Consider the following 18,364-nt stretch of genomic DNA (forward strand, 5'->3'; position numbering starts at 1 on the left):
GTCACGATCGTTTACGGATGAGACGGACCAAGGCGCAGCGTGATAAGCGTACATATTTATTAACGTACTGAACACGAACAAAACAACAAACAAACGATACGTGAAGTCCAAGGTAGACTAATAACATACCTATACGGAACAAGATCCCACACAGACTGGTGCCAAACGGCTGCCTAAGTATGGTCCCCAATCAGAGACAACGAACTACAGCTGCCTCTGATTGGGAACCACCCTGGCCAACATAGATCTACACGATCTAGAAACTCAAACATAGAAAACTAAACATAGAAACTACACACCCTGGCTCAACATTTAAGAGTCCCCAGAGCCAGGGCGTGACAGTACCCCCCCCCCAAAGGTGCGGACTCCGACCGCGCCCCATAAACATAGCAGGGTAGGGGCCGGGTGGGCATTCCGCCTCAGAGGCGGATCCGGCTCCGGGCGTAACCACCACCTTCTCTCCACCTCCCTGTTGCGCCCCTGGTCTGGTCTGGCACCGCTGACTGGAGCTGGACCCGACGACGGTGGAACGAACTGTACAGGCTCCGGACTGGAGCCACTGGCCGGAGCTGGACTGGGCACCGGTGGAGCGGATTGCTCTGGCTCCGGAGTGGATCCGCTGACTGGAGTTGGACCGGACCCCGGTGGAGCGGATTGCTCTGGCTCCGGAGTGGAGCAGCTGACCGGTGCCGGACCAGGCACCGGTGGAACAGGCACGGGCCATGCCGGAATGGACACACGCACCACTGGCTTGGTGCAGGGAGCAGGAACGGGCCTGACCGGGCTGACGACGCGCACCACTGGCTTGGTGCGGGGAGCAGGAATGGGCCAGACCGGGCTGACGATGCGCACCACTGGCTTGGTGCGGGGAGCAGGAACGGGCCGGACCGGGCTGATGACGCGCACCACTGGCTTGGTGCGGGGAGCAGGAACAGGCCGGACCGGGCTGGCGACGCGCACCACTGGCTTGGTGCGAGGGGCAGGAACAGGCCGGACCGGGCTGGCGAGGCGCACCACTGGCTTGGTGCGAGGGGCAGGAACAGGCCGGACCGGGCTGGCGACACGCGCCACTGGCTTGGTGCGAGGGGCAGAACAGGCCGGACCGGGCTGGCGACGCGCACCACTGGCTTAGTGCGAGGGGCAGGAACAGGCCGGACCGGGCTGGCGACCTGCACCACTGGCTTAGTGCGAGGGGCAGGAACAGGCCGGACCGGGCTGGCGACCCGCACCACTGGCTTAGTGCGAGGGGCAGGAACAGGCCGGACCGGGCTGGCGACGCGCACCACTGGCTTGGTGCGGGGAGCAGGGACGGGCCGGGGCGGACTGGGAACACGCACCACTGGCTTGGTGCGGGGAGCAGGGACGGGCCGGGCCGGACTGGGAACCCGCACCACTGGCTTGGTGCAGGGAGCAGGAACGGGCCGGACTGTACTGGGAACACACACCACTGGCCTTATGCGGGAAGCAGGAATGGGTCAGGCCGTACTGGGAACACGTACCACTGGCTTAGTGCGGGGGTCAGGAACGGGCCGGACCGGACTGGCGACACACACCACTTTCTTGGTGCGAGGAGCGGGACTGGGTTCCCTTATAAACCCCCGCTCCTTCTGCTGCCTAACCAGCTCCTCTCGCCGTGCCTCTACACTCTCCTTCTCCAATAGCCCCCGTAACCTGGTGGCCTCCTCTCCTAGTCTGCAGATTCGCCCTGTCGCTGCCTCCTGCTGCCCCGTCGTCCACGCCGTGTGCCCCCCCCAAAAAAATGTCTTGGGGTTGCCTCTCGGGTGTCCGTCGTCGGCACGGTTGGCGCCATTTCTCCTCTCCTGCCTGGGCATTCACCTTCGCCCATGGCCCTTTCCCCGCGAATATCTCCTCCTATGACCACCATTTGCCCACCTGAGACATCGCTATTCTCTCTTCCTGGGCACGTTGCTTGGTCCTCATTCGGTGGGATCTTCTGTCACGATCGTTTACGGATGAGACGGACCAAGGCACAGCGTGATAAGCGTACATATTTATTAACGTACTGAACATGAACAAAACAACAAACAAACGATACGTGAAGTCCAAGGTAGACTAATAACATACCTATATGGAACAAGATCCCACACAGACTGGTGCCAAACGGCTGCCTAAGTATGGTCCCCAATCAGAGACAACGAACTACAGCTGCCTCTGATTGGGAACCACCCTGGCCAACATAGATCTACACGATCTAGAAACTCAAACATAGGAAACTAAACATAGAAACTACACACCCTGGCTCAACATTTAAGAGTCCCCAGAGCCAGGGCGTGACATGCTAACAGTCAGTATCTGGATAACATGTGTGAAATGCTTGATAATGTATGTGATATCAATAGAGAGGTATACTTTCTGGGTGATTTAAATATTGACTGGCTGTCATCAGGCTGCCCACTCAAGAGAAAGCTTCAAACTGTAACCAGTGCCTGCAACCTGGTTCAGGTTATCAGTCAACCTACCAGGGTGGGTACAAACAGTACAGAAATTAAATCATCAACATGTATTGGTCATATCTTTACTAATGCTGCAGAGATTTGATTGAAAGCAGTATCCAAATCCATTGAATGTAGTGATCACAATATAGTAGCCATATCTAGGAAAACCAAAGTTCCAAAGGCTGGGCCTAATATTGTGTATACCCATTGATACCCACTGCTAGTAGCCATGTATTTATCCAACAGTAAAGTTCTAAACAAAACTTTGCAGTAGTAGGCTACTATCCATGAGACCTATAATCCTATGCCCTCGTAATGGCCAGTGCGCATTTCGCGCATTGTAAAATAGTTGCTATTGAGCTGAATATTGAGAGTTGAGACCCTCCTCTATTCGGCAGGGACAAGGGGACGAAGCTTCCAAAGCTGTGTTTTTCCCGCAATTGCATTTTGAAATGTTATATGTGACCGACCGGCTCGATTCGGTCTTATGTATGTCACGGTTCAGACAGACGACAAGAGGACCACAATTGCGTCACACCAGAAAGTTTATTAAAACTTAAGGGAAAAGGGAAGTAGGGAGTGAGTGAAGGCTCCAGGGGTAATCCCGTCCAATGTGCTGGGTCTGTGCCCCCCCCCAGTGGCAGCGGTGCGTCCGATGACGCCGGTGGTTGGTGGTCCAGAAGTCCTGGGGGAAGGAAACACAGACACAGCGGGCGGATGAAACAAGGCAGAAGTACAGTTCAAGGGAAATCCAAATACGTTGTAGCAAGGCAGAAGGCTGGTCAGAGTTACCGGGGTCGAGAGTAGTCAGGAGTCGTAACGGCAGAAAGCAGGTCTGGTTTTCCTGGGGCAGAAGAGTATCCAAGAATCAGGCAGGTCCGGGGTCACAAAACAAGGGTGAGCCAGAAGCGTGAGCACACAGGTTCCGGGTGTGAGCTTTGCAGGCGATCTGACAAAGGAGAGCTGAGAGACGGGACTTTAAATACTGGGAGAGGTTAGTGGGTAATGCAGCGCAGCTGGCAGAGTAATAGAGCCGAGCAGAGCAGGGACAGGTGGAGCTCGTTAGGCTGAGTAGAGAGAGAGAGATGAGCAGAGTGGAAGATAGTGGAAACACATTAAGGTGGTAACCCGGTGGAGTGAGAGGGCTCATGACAATGTAGCAAAATTTGAAATTGTGTTTTTTACATTGGATAAAAGTAGAGACTCAGAGCTAGAAAATGGTATATCATACACTACAGTTGAGGAACAATGGTAAATACATTCTGCTTTGAAAGTTGATAAACTTGTGTAAGCCCACTTTTGAGAAAATGGCCCTTGTATTTTTTGGTACACCTTTTGGTACACCTCTTTGTCTACACCCATTCAGCATCGTTCACACTCTCTTAAGCCTTAGCCCCACCCATCTCTTGAAGGATTCACATGTGAGGCCATGTGCTAAACAGAGTGAGTAAGGTAGTGTGCTAAACAACCAAAGATTTCAAGACTAAAGGCTGGTTTATACAACGTCTATTGACATGTCTGTAGACAGTTGTCACAGTGACATCATGAACATTCTATTGTCGTCCGACATCAAACTTGTCGTTGTTGTTATGAAAAAGTATAAGCACAAAAACGACAGGCTGCATGACATCAGCAGCTTGGTGGTCCAAAATTGCCTAACTGGTGTATTTTAACACAAATAAATCCATCTGTTTAAAATGAATTGAGTCATTTTCGACTTTCTTGCAGGTTATGTTGTTCTTCACATTACTGTCTCTGGCAAACACACACTGTATCAAATAAAATCAAAGTTTATTTGTCACATGCACAGGATACAGAAGGTGTAAACAATACAGTGAACTGTTTACTTGCATAGTGGAGTATTTTGTTTAGACATGTAGCTAGCTAGCTAGCTAAACAATGAACCATAATCCTAACTCATAACGTTACTATCCTGTAGTTAGCTAAAGCTAACCAAGTAGGTTCAATGTTAGCTAGCTAGCTAACATTAGGCTATAACTAGCAATGCAAATAGCTCTGAGATACGAATAATATTACTACACACATACACGTAATGTTAGCTAGTGAGCCAGTTAGCTAACAGTACACTTTAACTTGCAATGAAAACGACTTTCTGACAAAATTTGAAAAAATATATATCTGCAAATGTAGCTAGCTAGACTCTCTTACCCATATACATGGGTGACTGCTTCTCCCTTTCTGTCAAGGATGCCATATTTGCCCTTAGTTTGAAGATGTATTTCAAAACTCGGTCCTCCACAAAGTGGAGAGCATTAGTAACACTTTTGCAGTTCTTCGGGATATCTTTAAAAAAAAAAAGCAGTGTTAGAAAGGATTACCTATAAAAACATCACTGATGTCGAAACGTTGGTGATTTCTTACCCAATAAATTACTGGGAATTTATACATAGAGTGTCTCTTTATTTGTTTTTATAGCTTACAGTTTATTCTCCATTAGTCAGCACCTCTACACTAAATAATGTTCTCTGGGTGTGCGCCAGCTCATGCTTTTTATTAGAAAGGATTACCTACACATACTGAGCAGCTCATGTTATAGACAGAAGCAGGCTACATGGCAGACCAATCCAAACTCATCTCTCGGCATGTCCAGCTCATCCATTATCTCAGCCAATCATGGCTAGCGGGAAGGTTCTTGTCTTTTTCCATGGCTAAACCAACTAGGCTCATAATTTAACGATTGTATTCGTATTTACAGATGGCACACAAGTTTGTTATTAAGGCACATGAAAGTTCACATGTTCCAGAAGGCATTTCTGCCAAAAAACATATTTTGATAGAAAAATACATGTTTACGTTCAAATACCTCTCCTGTGAAGTAGTGACACGCGACATACACCTAGTTTCCTTAAACGAGTTACATATGATCAGAACAAATTTTTTCTCTCGAGTGTATGGGGGAGAGGAGAGTGGTTCGCTCATCAAAGCAGCAGGCCCCAGCGAGTGCACAGGCACAGGGCCTCCACTTTCCTTACAGGAATGAGAATAATGCACTTTACTGTTTGACCAAATAATCGTTTTAGCCACCCAAAAAATAGGACGTTTAGAGTGAGGTGACAATGTAGAATGTGCTCTTTCTACGTTTGTAGGCATCCTTTCCGTTTTTTAGGATCCATGAACTTGGCTGTCTAATGGATGACAGTCGGAGCAGGTATCTTTGCTGATGAAGCGTTTGACTTTCAATGTGAGTTTGTGTGACAGCTCAGCCTATCAGAAAACCGGGCCAGCCCATCCTGGTAAGGGGGCCAGCAGTTGCCCACTGATTAGCCAAAGGCTCGTTATAGATGAGTATAACCGAGAAATATATTAACAGGCCCATGGGCCACCGGGCACGTCACCTTTTTCATAGTTTTATTTTCATATAAAAACAACATTTTTGTGTGTGTCAATTTCAGCCAGCCCACCCAACTAAAAAATTGTCCAGCCCATCTGGCATTTGCCAGAATTGTCAGATGGCCTGTGTGTGTGTGTGTGTGTGTGTGTGTGTGTGTGTGTGTGTGTGTGTGTGTTGTGTGTGTGTGTGTGTGTGTGTGTGTGTGTGTGTGTGTGTGTGTGTGTGTGTGTGTGTGTGTGTGTGTGCGTGCGTGCGTGCGTGTAGGTGAGAAAAGTGTAAAAACTTTCTAGACCTTTGAGATTACCCCCTCCCTCTATACTCTTGTAACATTTGGCTTTTCGCTTTGAATTGACTTGAGTCAGAAAGAAACTCAATCTGATGGTCTTCAAATGTTAGCATTTAAAGGATCGACGGGTGGAAGGAGTTTCATTAATTACAATAGCATTGACTAATCCCACTCAAAAAAACTCTTGAGGCAAGAGCTCTGCCAGGTTCTACAAGAAGAGGGGTTCCGACGATACCTTGGCACATCATATAATAATAAAAGCTATAGCTGTGGCAGGCCCAGCGCACAGTAGGGGGTTCTACCAATACTTCTCTGACTGGGCAGTTTTTTAAATTCCCCTTCATGAATTTCCCCAACATTCAATGTTATCACAGACGTCAGCTTGTCTCTACCCAACGAGGCCAACCCCGGCTTCGCCATTATCCTCCCAGCACATCAAAATGTTCCCTTCATGAAATGGCATTATCTGCATGAATGGCAAGTGACCAGCAATCTATCTCAAACTGCTTTTCAATCTTCACTTAAGGGCATGCCAGAAAAAATAAAAAAGGAGACATATTCTTGTAAAAAACAAATGTCCCCTACTCCTCCTTTCACAGGCTTCAATGCACAAATGTCTCTCTTCTGCAATATGTTCCTAGTTTAGTTTTAAATAAAAAGTGATAGTACAAAAGTTGAACAAAATGATGAAGGAGCTCAAAGTAGGTCAGTGAGGAGAAGAGAGGAGCAAAATCAATAAGAGCAAACTGTTGAAACTCTGAAAGTAACCTACTACATAACCTCAAACAGGTACCCAAAATAACCCCAAATAATCCCAAACAACCCCTGTGGAAAAGGCCATAATTTTGACACTTTTTAGTTAATTGTGCCTTTAATTGCACTTTTTAGTTAACGGTCCCTTTAATTGCAGGCGTCTCTGAGCCATAGAGATGTCTAGAGATCGCTATGTATCAGTCCGCAATGACGCTGCCCATGTTATACAGGCTTTTGGGCACTGGCGATCTCTATCCATCTCTATGCTCTGAGCGCACCTGCAATCAATTTTCCTTGTAAAATACCTGAGTTCCTTTGTCTTTTAGTTCAGTGCCAAGCAACCCATGCAGTTGACTGAAAACACACAAGTGTAATAATAGAAAAAGAAAAGAGAAGGGCATTGACCTGTTTTTTATTTTTTCCGGGTCAAAGTGTAGGTCGATTCGACAGAGGAGGCGGCGTTCGAGGAAGCGAAATAGAATCCATCGTTTTATATTGTGGTAGGCGGTTTTAGTGACCGCTTTGCTGGACTGTGGTCGACATGGTTGATAGCTCTGGTGGTATGGGTGGGGATGATGAAAGTCATGGACCTGGATGGTCTGTGGTGAAAAGCAAAAAGAATGGCCCTACTGACAGCAGTGGCACTTCTAGTGTTGAGAATGTGAAGGTAGTGAAAAACAAAAGTAATGATGTGTCGGAGTGGAAAGTTGTAATCGTGTTTGATGCGACCACAGGCTCTCATCTACACCCTATTCGATTAACCAATGCCGTTAAGAAAGAGATAGGTGAAGTCACATTAGCCCTGTTCATTGGTAATGGTAGCCTGTTAATATTCTGTGCTGACCATGTTCAGCAAGGGAAGATGTAGCTCAGTAGCTCAGGGATGAAGCTCAGTTGATAGAGCATGGCGTTTGCAACGCCAGGGTTGTGGGTTCGATTCCCACAGGGGGTATAAAAAAAAAGAATTAAAAAAAGAATAATAATGTGACTAAACTGTAAGTCGCTCTGGATAAGAGCGTCTGCTAAATGACTTAAAATGTAAAAAATGTAAGATTCTGAAAATCACAAGTCATGTCCCTGGAGCTTCGGCTAAGCTGAGGCGGGTCATTTCTGGGGTTACACCATCTATGTCCATAGATGATATAAAATAAAATGTAGAGGGGGTCATAGTGGTTGAAGCCAAAAGACTGTTCAATAGGAAAGAGGGGCAGAGAAGGGAAAGCCTGTCAGTACTATTCATGTTTGAGAAGGTTTTACCTAAGAAAGTACAGATGGGCTTCCTGGCTTTCACTGTTAATGTTTGTCCCACCTCCATTGTTGTGCCAAGTGTGGAGGGGAACATGATTACGGTGAATGTGAGAACAATGTCAAGGTTCTTTGTTGTAATTGTAGGGGGGAACACAGTACAGCATTTGGTGGATGCCAGGTACAGAAAAAGGCTAGAGGCCCAAAGATATAAAATGTATCTTATGCAGAGGCTGCAAGGCAGATTGGTGGAACTATTAGGCAGAATGATGGAGATACTAGGGTTACACCTGGAATAAGGGACCTACTGTAGGAAATGTTGCTTATGTTGGTCCAGACACAGATATGAGAACTGTTCAAAAATCTTGTTCTCACAAATGTGTCGTGTCAAAGGACATCTTAATAGTTAATCAGATTGACTTTATAGGCTTCATTGAGAAGGTTATCAACCTGACTGCGTTTGTGGAAAGAACTGCCAAGTTGAAGATCATTGTGGATGCAGCAACAGAGTTTTTAGGAGTAACAGATGTTACTGTCACCATGATTGTTGATATGTTGACTCCTAATAATACTAATGATGGAATGTCTCAGTATGATGATGATAATTAGAGTTATGGTTTTTGTTATCTTTCAGTGGAATGTAAGAAGCCTTATTGCTAACGGTCAGGAGTTTAAGAAATATGTAATTGATTTAGAGATCAAACCTGATGTGATATGTGTTCAAGAAACATGGCTTAGACCACATCTTGATTTTATTATTCCTTATTATTGATCAATCAGCTCTGATAGATCAATTGGACAGGGTGGTGGGTGTGCTACGCTCATATGGGAAGGTCTTGTATATCGTAATATACCTGTACCATCTGAATATGAATGTGTGATGGTGGAAATCTACAGTGCATGTAGTAATATTAAGTTACACATTTTTTACAACCCTTGTCAACTATCTGTATCGATGTCTGATGAAATATCAGGAGAATTGGGCTCTAGAGAGATTTGGTGTGGCAACTTTAATGCACATAATAGTTTATGGGGAAGCACATATTTTGCTGCTAATGGAACTATTGTGGAAGATTTGATGGAAATGAGCATTAGCATGTCTTGACGATGGATGTTGTACAAGAGTTGATGTTGTTAGAGGGGTTACATCCTGCCTGGACCTCACACTGGCTTCTAACTCTAATGCAGCTATGTGTAAATGGAATGTAATGAATTATTCTACTGTTGAAAGTGATCATTTCCTGATTTCGTGTACCATGAACTTTGATGTTACTATTCCAGATAGGGTACCATTCACAAGATGGTGCTTTCATAAAGCAGACTGGGAAAAGTTAGGTGATCATTGCTTAAAGTCTGTTGGAGAGTTGTCTTTAGAGAGTCAAATCAAATGTTATTTGTCACATGCGCCGAATACAACAGGTGTAGACCTTACCGTGAAATGCTTACTTACCTTAACGAACAATGCAGTTCAAGAAATAGTTACCTGTACCGAGTCAATGTGCGGGGGTACAGGTTAGTCGAGGTAGTTTGTACATGTAGGTTGGGGTAAAATGACTATGCATAGATAATAAACAGCGAGTAGCAGCAGTGTAATGTAATGTAAATAGTCTGGGTGGCCATTTGATTAATTGTTCAGCAGTGTTATAGCTTGGGGGTAGAAGCTGTTAAGGAGCCTTTTGGACCTAGACTTGGCGCTCCGGTAATGCTTGCCGTGCGGTAGCAGAGAGAACAGTCTATGACTTGGGTGACTGGAGTCACGGACAATTTATGGGGCCTTCTTCTGACACCGCCTGGTATATAGGTCCTGGATGGCAGGAAGCTTGGCCCCAGTGATGTATTGGGCCGTATGCACTACCCTCTGTAGCGCCTTTCGGTCGGATGCAGAGCAGTTGCCATACCAGGCGGTGATGCAACCGGTCAGGATGCTCTCGATGGTGCAGCTGTATAACTTTTTGAGGATCTGGGGACCCATGCCAAATCTTTTCAGTCTCCTGAGTGGGAAAAGGTGTTGTCGTGCCCTCTTCACGACTGTATTGGTCTGTTTGGACCATGATAATTTGTTGGTGATGTGGACACCAAGGAACTTGAAACTCTCGACACGCTCCACTACAGCCCCGTCGATGTTAATGGGTGCCTGTCCACTATCATCTCCTTTGTCTTGCTCACATTGAGGGAGAGTTTGTTGTCCTGGCACCACACTGCCAGGTCTCTGACGACCTCTCTATAGGCTGTCTCATGGTTGTCGGTGATTAGACCTACCACTGTTGTGTCGCAAGCAAACTGAATGATGGTGTTGGAGTCGTGCTTGGCAACGCAGTCGAGGGTGAACAGGGAGTACAAGAGGAGGCTAAGCACGCACCCATGAGGGGCCCCGGTGTTGAGGATCAGCGTGGCAGATGTGTTGTTGCCTACCCTTACCACCTGGGGGCGGCCCGTCAGGAAGTCCAGGATCCAGTTGCAGAGGGAGGTGTTTAGTCCCAAGGTCCTCAGCTTAGTGATGAGCTTTGTGGACACTATGGTATTGAACGCTGAGCGGTAGTCAATGAGCAGCATTCTCACATAGGTGTTCCTTTTGTCCTGGTGGTAAAGGGCAGTGTGGAGTGCGATTGAGATTGCGTAATCTGTGGATCTGTTGGGGCGGTATGCGAATTGGAGTGGGTCTAGGGTTTCCGGTTGATATATGTGCTGCCTCATTGACCTATCGGATTTTGAGTGCTGCGAATGTATATGTACCAGTGAGTGAAGCGGGTGAGAAAAGGAAGCTGGACTGAAGATTTCACTGCGGCTTCGAGAAAGAAATAGGGCTTACAGAGTGTTGCGTAGGAATATGACTCCTGAGAATCTACTGTGTTAAATAAATGAAAATATATTTTAGATTCTTCAAAGTAGCCACCCTTTGCCTTGATGACAGCTTTGCACACACTTGGCATTCTCTCAACCAGCTTCATGAGGTAGTCACCTGGAATGCTTTTCCAACAGTCTTGAAGGAGTTCCCACATATGCTTAGCACTTGTTGGCTGCTTTTCTTTCACTCTGCAGTCCGACTCATCCCAAACCATCTCAATTGGGTTGAGGTCAGGGGATTGTGGAGGCCAGGTCATCTGATGCAGCACTCCATCACTCTCCTTCTTGGTAAAATAGCCCTTACTCAGCCTGAAGGTGTGTTGGGTCATTGTCCTGTTGAAAAACAAATGATAGTCCCACTAAGCCCAAGCCAGATGGGATGGTGTATCGCTGCAGAATGCTGTGGTAGCCATGCTGGTTAAGTGTGCATTGAATTCTAAATAAATCACAGACCGTGTCACCAGTAAAGCACCCCCACACCATAATACCTCCTCCTCCATGCTTTACGGTGGGCCCAAGCAGGTCTTTTCTTATTATTGGTGTCCTTTAGTAGTGGTTTCTTTGCAGCAATTCGACCATGAAGGCCTGATTTCACAATGTCCCCTCTGAACAGTTGATTTTGAGATGGGTCTGTTACTTGAACTCTGTGAAGCATTTATTTGGGCTGCAATTTCTGAGGCTGGTAACTCTAATGAACTTATCCTCTGCAGCAGAGGTAACTTTGAATCTTCCATTCCTGTGGTGATCCTCATGAGAGCCCATTTCATCGTAGCGCTTGATGGTTTTTGCAACTGCACCTTAAGAAACTTTCAAAGTTCTTGAAATGTTCCGTATTGACTGACCTTCACGTCTTAAAATATTGATGGACTGTCGTTTTCTCTTTTCTTATTTGAGCTGTTCTTGTCATAATATGGACTTGGTATTTTACCAAATAGGGCTATCTTCTGTATACCCCCCCTCCCCCCACCTTGTCACAACATAACTGATTGGCTCAAAAGCATTAAGAAGGAAATATTCCACAAATTAAATTGTAAGAAGGCACACCTATTAATTGACATGCATTCCAGGTGACTACCTCATGAAGCTGGTTGAGAGAATGCCAAGAGTGTGCAAAGCTATCATCATGGCAAAGGGTGGCTATTTGAAGAATCTCAAATAAATGTATAAAATATATTTTGATGTAACACTTTTTTGGTCACTACATGATTCCATATGTGTTATTTCATAGTCTTGATGTCTTCACTATTATTACCAGAGGTGGGACAAAGTCATTGTTATGCAAGTCACAAGTAAGTCTCAAGTCTTTGCCCTCGAGTCCCGAGTCAAGTCGAGTCAAAGATGAGGCAAGTCCCAAGTCGAGTCAAAAGTCAAAGCCATCAAGTCTCAAGTCGAGTCCAAAGTCCTACCATTTTAGTTTCGAGTCATTTCAAGTCCTCTTACCACAGAAATAAAATGTATACAAATCATGTATGTCTGTAAGATTTGTATTTATTTAAACCTTTTATACAATAACATTAATCAAATACAGCAAAAAACATAACATTTAATTTTCACAAAAAAAAGCTTGTATTTGAACAGCATATTGCACTAGAACAATGCAGAGAGAGAGAGAGAGAGAGAGAGAGAGAGAGAGAGAGAGAGAGAGAGAGAGAGAGAGAGAGAGAGAGAGAGAGAGAGAGAGAGAGAGAGAGAGGGGGGGGGGGGGGAGGAGAGAGAGAGAGAGAGAGAGAGGGGGAGAGAGAGAGGGATGTTTACGGGGAAGGACAAACACCAAAGCTCTGGAAGTAAAAACAGTGTGGGAACCTGCACTGCAAATGAACAGATCTTACTCCATGTGAAACTCCTACCACAGGAGAGAGAGAGCTGTGTGGACAGGTGATGAGCAGAGAGTGAGTGTGTGTGCGCGCATGCGTGCTGTGGACAGGTGGAGGGAGGCCCCTATACTGCATTGCATTTGCAAAAGATCAAATTGGCCAAAAGTCTGTCAGTCATTTGTGCACGATGGGGACGCAGAATGATGCCACCATGGCTGAAAACTCGCTCCACTGGAGCACTAGAAGCAGGCACTGCCAAGACTCGGATGGCTACTTGAAAGAGTGAAGGAAGTGCCCAGAACAAATGTTCTGTTTAATATTACTGTCTCAGTATATTAAGACACGTTAAGCCTTTTCTTATAATAGTTTTCTATGGGAGGAAAACGCAACGTGTTATTAAACGTGTTTGCGTTCATATTCTGGGCTCATCTGATGTTTTGTACATAGTATACTTTATTAATATGATATTTACAGAGTTTGGTCTTTTAATAACACTGTCTTAGTACATTAAAGAACGTTAAGCGTTTTTTCACGAAAGCGTTTTAGAATGTCCATATAATAGCAGTTCAAAAATCCATATTTTTGTAAGCATGAACCAGCAAGGGAGACGTGCGTTTGTCTCGTTGATACAGTAAATATGCAGCAGCTAGCTAGTAAGTTACGGTACATCCGATAAGGTGCGTAGCATTCGTTCAAAACTTACCTTTCTTTGTGCAACTTCAGGTGTCCGAACAAAGTTGGACGTTGTGGCAGCTCCGTCTGTAATCTTCGATCCGCATGTTTTGCAGATTGCAACTCGTTTTTTGTCGACTACCTCGTAATTTTTATAGCCAAACCAAACTATCTTCGGTATCATTTTGACAACTGGGCGCGTTGTTGCTTGATGTGCTTCATTGGTTGTCTTGCAATGTGCCTGCTTAGATGCTGTCGAATCAAAACAACGTGGGACTACAGTGATTGGATAACGTGCAGGCAGCGCGCGCTCTCTGTATGCATACAGGTGGATGGTGCACATTTTTTTCACAGATGCAGATAAACGGAGAGCGGCGCGGCCGTGTGAAAATTTTTTTCCCCAGTTTTCATGGGAAGTAGCAAGTCTTCTCGAGTCATAAGGCGCAAGTCCAAGTGAAGTCACGAGTCATTGATGTTAAAGTCCAAGTCGAGTTGCAAGTCTTTGTACATTTTGTCGAGTCGAGTCTGAAGTCATCAAATTCATGACTCGAGTCTGACTCGAGTCCAAGTCACATGACTCGAGTCCACACCTCTGATTATTACACAATGTAAAAATAAAGAAAACCCCTTGAATGAGTAGGTGTGTCCCCTGCTGATTTTGTACGTTTGCCCACTGACAAAGACATGATCAGTCTATAACTTTAATGGTAGGTTTATTTGAACAGTGAGAGACAGAATAACAACAAAGAAATCCAGAAAAACGCATGTCAAAAATGTTATAAATTGATTTGCATTTTAATGAGGGAAATAAGTATTTGACCCCTCTGCAAAACATGACTTAGTACTTAGTGGCAAAACCCTTGTCGGCAATCACAGAGGTCAGACGTTCCTTGTAGTTGGCCACTAGGTTTGCACACATCTCAGGAGGGATTTTGTTCCACTCCTCTTTGCAGATCTTCTCAAAGTCATTAAGGTTTCGAGGCTGACGTTTGGCAACTCAAACCTTCAGCTCCCTCCACAGATTTTCTATGGGATTAAGGTCTGGAGACTGGCTAGGCCACTCCAGGACCTTAATGTGCTTCTTCTTGAGCCACTCCTTTGTTGCCTTGGCCGTGTGTTTTGGGTCATTGTCATGCTGGAATACCCATCCACGACCCATTTTCAATGCCCTGGCTGAAGGAAGGAGGTTCTCACCCAAGATTTGACGGTACATGGCCCCATCCATCATCCCTTTGATGCGGTGAAGTTGTCCTGTCCCTTTAGCAGAAAAACACCCACAAACCATAATGTTTCCACCTCCATGTTTGACGTTGGGGATGGTGTTCTTGGGGTCATAGGCAGCATTCCTCCTCCTCCAAACACGGCGAGTTGAGTTGATGCCAAAGAGCTCGATTTTGGTCTCATCTGACCACAACACTTTCACCCCGTTCTCCTCTGAATCATTCAGATGTTCATTGGCAAACTTCAGACGGGCCTGTATATGTGCTTTCTTGAGCAGGGGGACCTTGCGGGTGCTGCAGGATTTCGGTCCTTCACGGCGTAGTGTGTTACCAATTATTTTCTTGGTGACTATGGTCCCAGCTGCCTTGAGATCATTGACAAGATCTTCCCGTGTAGTTCTGGGCTGATTCCTCATCGTTCTCATGATCATTGCAACTCCACGAAGTGAGATCTTGCATGGAGCCCCAGGCCGAGGGAGATTGACAGTTCTTTTGTGTTTCTTCGATCTGCGAATAATCGCACCAACTGTTGTCACCTCACCAAGCTGCTTGGCGATGGTCTTGTAGCCCATTCCAGCCTTGTGTAGGTCTACAATCTTGTCCCTGACATCCTTGGAGAGCTCTTTGGTCTTGGCCATGGAGGAGAGTTTGGAATCTGATTGATTGATTGCTTCTGTGGACAGGTGTCTTTTATACAGGTAACAAGCTGAGATTAGGAGCACTCCCTTTAAGAGTGTGCACCTAATCTCAGCTCGTTACCTGTATAAAAGACACCTGGGGGCCAGAAATCTTTCTGATTTGAGATGGGGTCAAATACTTATTTCCCTCATTAAAATGCAAATCAATTCATAACATTTTTGACATACGTTTTTCTGGATTTTGTTGTTGTTATTCAGTCTCTCACTGTTCAAATAAACCTACCATTAAAATTATAGACTGATCATTTCTTTGTCAGTGGGCAAACGTACAAAATCAGCAGGGAATCAAATACTTTTTTCCATCACTGTATTTATGATATATATAGGCAGCCTAGGGTAGAGAAATGAACATTCAGTTTTCTGCCAACAGCTCTGGTGGACATTCCTGCAGTCAGCATGTCAATTGCACGCTCTGTCAACTTGAGATATCTGTGGCATTGTGTTGAGTGACAAAACTGCACATTTTAGAGTGGCCTTTTATTGTCCCCAGCACAAGTTGCACCTGTGGCCCCAGGGGTGTGTGCTTAGTCCCTTCCTGTGCTTCATGTTCACCCACAACTGCGTGACCACGCACAACTCCAACACCATCAAGTTTGCTAATGACAGGACAGCTGTAGGCCTAATCACAGATAGCGTTGAGACCGCCTTCAGGGAGGAGGTCAGTGTTTGGGGTTGTTTTGTGTACCTGTTTGGGGTTGTATTGGGTTGCTTTTGAATATTTTGGGTGATTAATAGGACCCCCCTGAAGAGATATATATATTTTTTAATCACTAATACTTTTGCATTTGGTTGATCCTGGTGTGGCAATCCAAACCACTTCAATGACATGATAGTTTATTTTGTTTCTACATGTATTTTGAACGTCGAATCCTCCATACAGCTCACAGATGCAGTAAATATTGTACAACTTTTAACCTTTTCTCATTTCAGTGTTATCTGTTCTAATGCGTTTTCAGAGACTTGTAATCTAAGAACTACTGGAAGAATTGGGTTTCTCTACCACAGCCATAAGCACTAACATGTCCATACAGTCTGCGATGCCCTCTATTGGAGAAAATATTAATATCCGCATACAGTACATGGACTACGTAGTGCAGTGATGGACCAACTTGACACGTGTCATGAGCTCAAATTATAATATTCACTATTTTAATCATAATGCATTATTTATTATTGTACACAATTGAACCAATGGAATACGCCTAAAAGTGCAAACTCTGCCCAGTGCCCACCATGTATTACTTTTTAAAGTATGCCACCTTACTGCACTATTCTCTGTTGCTTCTGCAGCTGACCCTGCATTTGTATGCATATACAAAATATGAACTAGAAACTTCATACATACATGAAAGAATAAGGGGCCTCAAATCTCCAAGGCTCCGTGTGTGTTACAGATGCACTGACTCACCAGAGAAAACAAATGGGCCAAGCCATAGGGACATTAATGTTACTTCTGGACAGTATAAAGCAACATTGACAAATTATTCATTCACTTTTCCTCCTCTTCTGTCTGTGGGAATTTGCAACTGTGGAATCAAACACTGAGGCTATCCGTATGTTCAGAATAATGGCTTGTTTTGTCAGTTACATGGATAGCTACATAACAGAGTATCAATGGCTATGTACACCATACTGTGTGTACAGTGTGTTCTCCACACAGTGTATTGGATGTAGCCTTTTGTTGATACAGTATTGTGCTCCACAGCTAAATGGAACTGTATAAAAGGATTGGACAGAACCTCTCCTTTCATGTGGAAATGAATCCATTCAGAAGGGAGAAAAAAACTATTTCACCTTCGGTTATATGGAAGGGATTTGAATGTTGCCCGAGGGAAGATCCCCACATGTTACGTCACTGACCCCTGTGTTGCACCACTGTTGGATCCTAGTTTGAAAGATGTAGGCGTTTTAACCTTTTGAATCAGACTTGCTAATCAAGGAATAGTTCATGTTTTAATTTCATGCAATTAAGTTGTTCACTTTGCAGATAAGGAATTACACAGTTAATTGGGGTGGTGAAAAGCAAATAAAATATGCAACAAAAACAATAGGTATATTGGAAACATGAAAAGTCGTCTAAGTAAAATCCAAGGGACAAATACCAACAAGGGCAAACACAACTGAAAAACAACCTCCATACAAACACGACCACAACGGAAATAAGTTACGTTGAGACGTTTGAATGATGGATGATTGTAAGCTTGCCTTTGACTGACATATTTGCATGGACCAATGACTGACCATTCTCCCATTTAAGGATGTACAATCAGTCATAGGAGCAGATATGTATTAGACTGCTGACATCATCAATCATGGTAGTAACATTTACGTAAATGTGACTTTGACGGGCTCATTGTTGCACAAAATACGATTTTGAAAGAAGTGTCAATTGAAAGATGTCACTTGACAGAAATGTCACAGCTTCATGTACCCTACAGTACATTGCTGTCTTTAAAACCTGGGTGACTAGCAAGTGTTGACATTAACTCAGCTAGACAGATTATTGAATATAATTTTGATTTGTGAGAAAACCCATTGATTTATGAAATGACAAATTCATGGAGTTTTTATAATAGTAAATTGTAACAGTCACCCACAACATTAACAACACCTAATACAGCTGTTGTTCTTTTTTCTCAAAATAATGAAAAGCATTTGGAATGCAGCGTTTACATAAAACCATCATTCTGCCACACACCTTTGCTCTACCAAGAAATGGAACTTGTTTTTACACATGCATGAGATACAGTACTGTGTTCTGAAAGTGCAGAGGCAACAGAATGGAGAGAGACCCGTATATCATTGCCTGAACCGTACTGTGCTGTACTGTACTCCTCCTATCCCCAGATGATGAAGAGATATATTCTCCATTATGATCCTATATTCCCGCAGCAGCGATTAGAAACTCTCCAGAGAGGCTCTATCACACAGCATTCATTGAGTCTGGTCCTTTGCGAATCTTCAAATTCCATGCAATTTTCATAAATTGAAGTCTAATGAGCACTATTGACATAACTGTGATAT

This window comes from Coregonus clupeaformis, chromosome 2 (assembly GCF_020615455.1).
Source record: "Coregonus clupeaformis isolate EN_2021a chromosome 2, ASM2061545v1, whole genome shotgun sequence".
Taxonomy (NCBI): Eukaryota; Metazoa; Chordata; class Actinopteri; order Salmoniformes; family Salmonidae; genus Coregonus; species Coregonus clupeaformis.